We start from the raw sequence: 9,306 nt of genomic DNA on the forward strand, positions 1-9,306 counted from the left end.
TACCCTCTATGTGGCAAAATGCCTCTTGAAGATTAGTGTGTTAAAATATATTTTATACATTTTATCTGGAGATTTTTGAGCAGTTGACTCTTAAAAGCTTGAGGTATCTTAATTTAATTAAACAAAAATCAAAACAAAATTACATTGTACATTTCACTATTAATATCCCAAAGTATCTCAAAATGTTCATCTCCAGCGTCGGTCCTTACAGAAAGCTGCAGCCATCTAATGAAGCATCGGGGAGTGCTGGTGTTCTGGTTGGTGATGACGTCGGGTCCGGGGTCCAACACCAATGGAACCAGGGGTGCCTAAGCCCGCTCATGAGGCTGTCACACCCTAGCTTGCTCGAGAGGTTCTTTCCCCGGTTGGCTCGGAAGGCGTCCATCCCACTTCTGGCCTCAGCCGGATCGTCAGTTTTTTATGCCCAGACGGCTCGTCAGGCTGTTACGCCTCAGCCAGATCATCGGGCTCCCACGCCGCAGCGGGATCGTCAGGCTCCTACCGCCGCAGCGGGATCGTCAGGCCCCTACGCCTCAGCCGGCTCAACAGGCTCCCATGCCTCTCCTGGTTCGTCGGGAGTTTACGCCCAACCGGCTTGGCAGGTACTGTCGCACCTGCTCCCGCTTTCCAGCATTACACACTCCTGACACCATCAGTATGCACACCTGCCTTTCCCTGTCATGCGCATCAGCAATTATTGGACTCACCTGGACTCAATCACCTCTGTCGTTACCTCCCCTATATCTGTCTGGTTCCCCACTCTATTCCCTGAGGCAGCATTAATTGTCATATGTCCTTGTTTACCCGGTGCTGACGCTGTTCCTGGTTTGTTACCTGTCTGTTCCGTATTAGATGGCAACACCCTGTACCTGCTTCTCATTTCCAGTGTCGGTCCTTACAGACTCAAGCGATACCTCTCTGTCCATTCTAGAAGCAGGCTACGTGGAGAATGGAACAGCTGGATAGGGGAAACAGCTCGAGTCGCACAGAATGGAATATAATGTTGTGGATGAAGTTGAGGTGCGTTTTTCCAAATAACAAAAAAAAGGTTTCTGGGCCCTTCTATAATATGCCATTTACAATAAAGATAAATGATTTGGTTGTAAAAAAATGTATTCTCTAAGACCTCAACTGTCCTAAGTGATGAACACAGGGGTTGAGCAGTTCTCTCATAAAGCTGTAGTCAAGCCACTTCCTCTCTGTGGATCCTGTCGGGAGAAAGACAACTGGACCTTTTCCATGCAGCTGGACATCTGCATGAGGGGTGTTTAAAAGTTCAAGATGTGTTCGAAAAGCTTTCTGTCTCTTTCATCACAGATGTGCAATTGATGTCAGCAGTAACCCTAAACCTTAGCCAAATACATTTAACCTCAGTTTTTCACAATTCCTGACATTTCATCCTAGTAAAAATTCCCTGTTTTAGGTCAGTTATGATCCCCACATTATTTTAAGAATGTGAAATGACACAATAATAGTAGAGAGAATGATTTATTTCAGCTTGTATTTCTTTCATCACATTCCCAGTGGGTTAGGAGTTTATATACACTCATTTAGTATTTGGCAGCATTGCCTTTAAATTGTTTAACTTGGGTCTAATGTTTCATGTAGCCTTCCACAAGCATCCCACAATAAGTTGGTTGAATTTTGGCCCATTCCTCCTGGCAGAGATGGTGTAACTGAGTCAGGTTTTTTGGCCTCCTTGATCGCACATGCTTTTCCAGTTCTTCCCACAAAGTTTCTATAGAATTGAGGTCAGGGCTTTGTGATGGCCACTCCAATACCTTGACTTTGTTGTCCTTAAGATATTTTGCCACAGCTTTGGAAGTATACTTGGGGTCAATGTCTATTTGGAAGACCCATTTGCGACCAAGCTTTAACTTCCTGACTGATGTCTTGAGATGTTACTTCAATATATCCACATCATTTTCCTTCCTCATGATGCTATCTATTTTGTGAAGTGCACCAGTCCCTCCTGCAGCAAAGCACACCAACAACATGATGCTGCCACCCCCGTGCTTCACGGTTGGGATGGTGTTCTTCAGGTTGCAAGCCTCCCCCTTTTTCCTCCAAACATAATGATGGTCATTATGGCCAAGCAGTTCTATTTTTGTCTCATCAAACCAGAGGACATTTCTCCAAAAAGTATGATCTTTGTCCCCAAACCGAAGTCTGGCTTTTTTATGCCAGTTTTGGAGCAGTGGCTTCTTCCTTGCTGAGCAGCCTTTCAGGCTGTGTCGATTATAGGTCTCGTTTTATTGTGGATATAGATAGTTTTTTACCTGTTTTTTCCAGCATCTTAACAAGGCCCTTTGCTGTTGTTCTGGGACTGATTTGCACTTTTTGCACCAAAGTATGTTAATCTCTAGGAGACAGAACATGTCTCCTTCCTGAAAGCACGGCGGTTGCGTGGTCCCATGGTGTTTATACTTGCGTACTATTGTTTGTACAGATGAATGTGTACCTTCAGGCATTTGGAAATTGCTTCCAAGGATGAAATAGACTTGTTTTTTTTCCTGAGGTCTTGGCTGATTTCTTTTGATTTTCCCATGATGTCAAGCAAAGAAGCACTGAGTTTGAAGGTAGGCCTTGAAATACATCCACAGGTACACTTCCTGTGGTGTGGCATCTAAAGCCATGACATCATTTTCTGGAATTTTCCAAGCTGTTTAAAGGCACAATCAACTTAGTGTATGTAAACTTCTGACCCACTGGAATTGTGATACAGTGAATTATAAGTGAAATAATCTGTCTGTAAAAAATTGTTGGTAAAATTACTTGCGTCATACACAATAATAACATATACAGGGGGGTGCCGGTATAGAGTCAATGTGCGGGGGCACCGGTTAGTTGAGGTAGTATGTACATGTAGGGAGAGTTATTAAAGTGAAGATGCATAGATCACAACAGAGAGTAGCAGTGGTGTGGAGATGGGGGGGGGGGGGGGCAATGCATATAGTCTGGGTTGCCATTTGACTAGATGTTCAGGAGTCAGAAGTCTTATCTTATTACTTATTAGTTTTATCTCTTATTCTTATCCATATATTTTTTTAAACTGCACTGTCGGTTAGGGGCTCGTCAGTAAGCATTTCACTGTAAGGTCTACACCTGTTGTATTCGGTGCATGTGACTGCTTTACGGAGCAAGTTATCATACTGAAAACCACTAACTAGACTAGAGAATGAATACTAATTTAATGCATCACTCTTTCCTTCTTCTCGTGTAATCATGTATAAAGTGAAAGGGTAGATTGTTCCTTTGCCTATCTAAGATCAGTGATAACTTTGTAGGGAAGTAAAAGATGCATTGCAAAGGTATTTGAACAGGACCAGCCTCGCCTAGTGGTGAAATCAGTGTGGACACAACAATCACCCTTCAAAGACTCACAGCCCACTGCTGTTTATTGTCAACACAGACAAGAGCTTCACCCACTGTGATTGCCCAGGTCCTCTCAAGCACTGCACAACAAAAGGCTATCTGTCACATACTGTACTGTACACTTGAAATGTCTGTTGTGACTTCAGTGATTATTTCTGGTGCATTACAACACAGAGGCTGAGGCTTTACACTTAATCAGGCCTGTCTAATCACCTGGTACGAAGATCTGATATCTTCTCCCTATCTGGGGCGGCAGGTAGGCTAGTGGTTAGAGCGTTGTGCCAGTAACCGAATGGTTGCTGGATTAAATCCCTGAGCTGACAAGGTAAAAATCTGTCGTTCTGCCCCTGAACAAGGCAGTTAACCCATTGTTCCTCGGAGGCCGTCATTGTAAATAGGAATTAGTTCTTAACTGAATTGCCTAGCTAAAAAATACAAATCTGAGCTCCATTGAGATGTGTGGCACTTTCATTATCCCATGACCTAAGTCCATTCATTACCAATTAAGTCATTTTCACTTCTGAGTGGTATTGTGAAAACCCCTTAAATTGTGTAGAAAACTACATGACACTAGGGCTGCGTTTACACAGGCACCTCAATTCTGATCATTTCCATAAATTGGTCTTTTGACTAATCAGATCAGTTCTTTTGACTATAATTGGTCAAAAGATCAGACATGGGCTGCCTGTATAAATGCACGCTTTTTGGGGAAGGATGTGAACAGGCTACACATAGAATCATGGAAGACTATAAAAGTTACACTGAACAGCACTGGCAGAGTAGGGTCATAGCAGGACGGCCTAATTAGAAAATTGGTGTTTGACGCAGGGTGGATATGATCTTATCTAGCTTCACTTTGAAGACTGACTGAAATATAAAATATTCAGTATCTTCCTCTCTCACAGGACAGCCATGCCTTGTGGCACAGTATCTGTATCTTCGGAAGGAGGAAGGTTAATGGGTCTTTAGCATGCACCCTAAACACCAATTATATGTCAATAATAAAGAGGAGGGAAGGAGTGACTGATCTCTCTGAGGCTCCACAGGGCCCCAGGCCCTTAGGTCTTTCTTCTTTAACATGGGCTTTTTCTGGGCTTTCACACCACTGACAGCAATTATCTCCATACCATTTACATGTGAACAAAAAGAAGGAACAAGAACAGCTAAGAATAAATGTCAGACATGCTTTTAAGTTATGTACCCAGTAGGTCCCTCAGGTCCTCTGGCATTGGCCTTTTAACTCTCCCAAAATCTAGGACCAAGAGACATGGAGAGGCAGCCTTTAGTTATTATGCCCCCAGCCTCTGGAATAGCCTGCCAGAGAACCTGAGGGGGGCCGAAACTGTGGACACTAAAAGAGATCTTAAAACACCTTTTTAGCTTAGCTTTTCCTTAGGGTCCTTTTTAATCATTCTGTTTTTATTGTTATTCTTTAGTTTTTTTTAAAATCCTTTTGTTTTAGTTAATATTTACGTTTTTATTCATTTGTTTTTTTTCTGTAAAGCACACTGGGTTGCTTTACATGTCTGAAATGTGCTGTGTAAATAAAGTTTGATTTAATTTAATTTGATAAATAACAGACTTCAAGAGAAATAGGGGGGGGGGGATGAAACTAATTGAATGAAACAACACCATTGTGTTGTCAGTTTGTGTGCTGTCAGTTTGTGTGTTATGAGGAGCTGGGAATGACCAAGATTAGATGAAGTCGTCAAGCCTCATTGTTGGCCTGAGCTCTGGAATGTTCCAGGGGTTTATTTGAGAACATGTTGATTGATAGGTTCTTGTATATACCAAGGTTTATTTATGAATTAGGGGAACAATTAAGATTGGTAGTTGCTGGGTTCTCTTAACCCCACTGTGTCTGAACAGAATGTTCTCAGTTTTTTTAGTCCAATGTTAAAACAGGCTTCTAAATTCCATAGCTACTTTTTTCAATCAGGGGATTTGACTGGTTCTTTTTCATTTGGACAGATTTTAGTCAAGTCACTCTTAATGGACTTTGAATCTTAGCGTCACAAATGTTTTAATTTCCCTGCCGCTCAAGACATTTGGATACAGTGTTTGAAAGCTTTATTGACATGGTTATTACAGTTATTACTATTTCCAGTCACTACTGACTGAAAGGTTCGTCAAATAAATGATATTGCATAGCGCATAATGGAATGACTCTAGTCTTTGGAATAGCCATTAGAGAAATGTGTTGAATAGTTTAATCTCAGAAAGGCTGTAAAATGCCTCTCAAAGGGCAGTAGACTGTGTCCTTTACACATGTCTGGCTGCCTGCTTGGAAAAAAAGAACATCATTATCCACAAAAGATCAGTCCAATTCATTTTCACTCAGCTATACCCACACGAATCCTCCTGAAAACCCATAACGTTATTACAGCTGTTTTCTGCCTTTGTTTTCGGTGCTTTAATCTGTCCCAGATGTGGCTCTGTCATTTGACAGGACTGTTATACACGCTGCTGGGCCTTTTTTGTCTGCTCATTACTAAGACAGGCAGGCCCACGTGTCTGGGTCACAGATACAGGTGCAATAACTTGACTTACCCAGTTGCGGCCCACTTTTTGGAGGCAGGCCACTCGATTTCGTCTCTGCGTTATATTGGCATCGAACATGTCACCCTCCCTAGGAGAGGGGGTGACCTTGATCATTTATTTTTTAAATGAGAGGCTGCCTGGATCTTTAATTTAAAGACCCTTGCGCCCTTCGGTCTCAACGTAGACTTTGATCTGAAGCCATTCTTGTGATTATTGTGACTTTTGCCATTGTAATTGTTTGTAAGCTTGTGTAGTCAAAAATGAATTTATGATCGTATGCTATCCATTTGTTGTTTTGTATGCTGTTCTTTGTATGACATTTTAATATTTGAGAATGAACCAATGATATTAGGCCACTATTGGCCATGATTACAGACACCTGTGTCTTTTGACACTACATAAACGAGTCATCCCGCAGTGTTTGTGATCATACCCGGATGAAGACAACTTGGCTGTCGAAACGTTGGACATGACATTTTAGCATCTGAGCTCCGAGAGTGTGCAGCTCTCTTTTATTTTCAGGTTTTCTACTCCACTAGCAAACACCTGGCCTAAATAGGAGTACGTATCCTTTTCCTCTAGATGGGTCACAGATACACACATGCACAACACACACATGCACAACACACACACACACACACACACACACACACACACACACACACACACACACACACACACACACACACACACACACACACACACACACACACACACACACACACACACACACACACACACACACACACACACACACACACACACACACACACACACACACACACACACACACACACACACACACACACACACACACACACACACACACACACACACACACACACACACATCCTCCAGGTCATTAAAGGGTTTCAGCCAGCTGAGACTTTCGGTGTTGACTCCTGTTGTGGGCTGCTACAGACATTAAAACGGAGCTGAGTTATGTATAATTTCCCAAAAGTTGAGACATAACCTCCCCTCCCCCTTATGAGAAATTCAGTAGAAACAGTGATGTCGTGCAGACTGTTTATCCTTGGCACCGGCCTCTTCTCTGAGACGGTACTATGGAGCGGAAACTCTTGGGTTTTGTTTAATGTGAACAAGGGAAACAACTTATTTTCTTTTGAAAGCTGGTGTGCGTTTCTGGTAATTGGTGGGATGTAATGGTTACAGTAATAGCAATGCATCTGGTTTGATATGTCATGGCTGGAATGTCAATAGTGCCTCTGTCTGCCTGGTGTTCAATAGTGTTCTTCTGTATTACAGTGGAATACAGCAGGTTGGTCTCTCTCCTCAACCACAGGAAATTCCAAAGGGATAGTATGTGTGTTTTTCTCTGTGTCTGATCTCCATGTGGTTTTGATCATATGTCCTGTACCCTTCTCACAGAGGACCGTTGTTCAGACGGATCAACTAGTTAAGAGTCTCTCTCATAGGTCATTCCACTCCACTCAGACTAGCTCAGAGGCAGACAGACTGTTTTCCAGTCATGAGCAAGATCATTGTCTAGTCCTCTCTCTGGCAGCCAAGTTGTAGCCTACTTATGGGGGGCTCAGAACACATCAGCCTGATGCCAGTAAATGGATGAACAGTGATAGTACGGAGAGAATGGAACGACGAGGCAGAGAGGTGTACGTTCCAAACTAACTCTATGTGGATGTATTGCCTTGGGTACACAGTGTTCCACCAGCCCCATCTGGAATCTATTCTAAACATGTACTTCCCAGCTGCTTCTATAAACAGAGCAGAGCAGGGCAGGCAGTGTGGTGGTGGTGGAAGACCCTAGACCAGCTGTGTGTTTATAGACCCAGAGCTACTGACACCGTGGGGCCGACCCTCCTCTTGGTATGTACTGTAAAATGTGTCTCTGTGTTACCATCCTGAGTTATCATTTAGGAGACAGAGCAGGAGACATACTGAACTGGTATCAGGCCAAACCGCAGTAAAGTTACAGAACGGTATGTAATCCAGTGACATGCACATGCACATGCGCACACACAGCAAAGCAAGGCCCATTGTTACAGCCTCCTCCACAGATGCCTTCGTAGTCAGTCAGAACTCCTCCACAATGCACCTGTGCTGCTGCCACATATTCAGCCCCAGTCACCTGAGAGACCAACAGCGCTGCCATAGCAACAGCAGAACAATAGACACTCTGTACTCATTTTAACAGAGAGCAGCTGGGAGCAGCGGAGTTCAGTGTGATGATGTGTGTGTGCATGTGTGCGCATGACATGTACAGTGTATGCACACATACGTGCATGCACAGTGACTGGGCAGGGCGGGGGCATAGGCTGAATTTTTAAAGGTCATGCATGTTTATATTAAAGGAAAAGGGAAGGGAAAGGGGGATACCTAGTCAGTTGTACAACTGAATGCATTCAAGTGAGATGTATAACGCTCCTCTATTCTTTCTCTGTCGTTCAAAAACAGCCGAGTGTGTTGGTGGAGATATTAGAAGGAGAGAGTAGTGTTTGTCCCTTACCTCCGTGTTCTCTCTATCACTCTAGAAGCCTTCCATCACTGTTTGTCCCTTACCTCCGTGTTCAATCTATCACTCTAGAAGCCTTCCATCACTGTTTGTCCCTTACCTCCATGTTCAATCTATCACTCTAGAAGCCTTCCATCACTGTTTGTCCCTTACCTCTGTGTTCTCTCTATCACTCTAGAAGCCTTCCATCACTGTTTGTCCCTTACCTCCGTGTTCTCTCTGTCACTCTAGAAGCCTTCCATCACTGTTTGTCCCTTACCTCTGTGTTCTCTCTATCACTCTAGAAGCCTTCCATCACTGTTTGTCCCTTACCTCCGTGTTCTCTCTGTCACTCTAGAAGCCTTCCATCACTGTTTGTCCCTTACCTCCGTGTTCTCTCTATCACTCTAGAAGCCTTCCATCACTGTTTGTCCCTTACCTCCGTGTTCTCTCTGTCACTCTAGAAGCCTTCCATCACTGTTTGTCCCTTACCTCCGTGTTCTCTCTATCACTCTAGAAGCCTTCCATCACTGTTTGTCCCTTACCTCTGTGTTCTCTCTATCACTCTAGAAGCCTTCCATCACTGTTTGTCCCTTACCTCCGTGTTCTCTCTGTCACTCTAGAAGCCTTCCATCACTGTTTGTCCCTTACCTCCGTGTTCTCTCTGTCACTCTAGAAGCCTTCCATCACTGTTTGTCCCTTACCTCCGTGTTCTCTCTGTCACTCTAGAAGCCTTCCATCACTGTTTGTCCCTTACCTCCGTGTTCTCTCTGTCACTCTAGAAGCCTTCCATCACTGTTTGTTTGTTCTCTCTGTCACTCTAGAAGCCTTCCATCACCTACCCGTGTTCTCTCTATCACTCTAGAAGCCTTCCATCACTGTTTGTCCCTTACCGTGTTCTCTCGTGCCTTCCATCACTG

This window comes from Oncorhynchus gorbuscha, linkage group LG06 (genome assembly GCF_021184085.1).
Source record: "Oncorhynchus gorbuscha isolate QuinsamMale2020 ecotype Even-year linkage group LG06, OgorEven_v1.0, whole genome shotgun sequence".
NCBI lineage: Eukaryota > Metazoa > Chordata > Actinopteri > Salmoniformes > Salmonidae > Oncorhynchus > Oncorhynchus gorbuscha.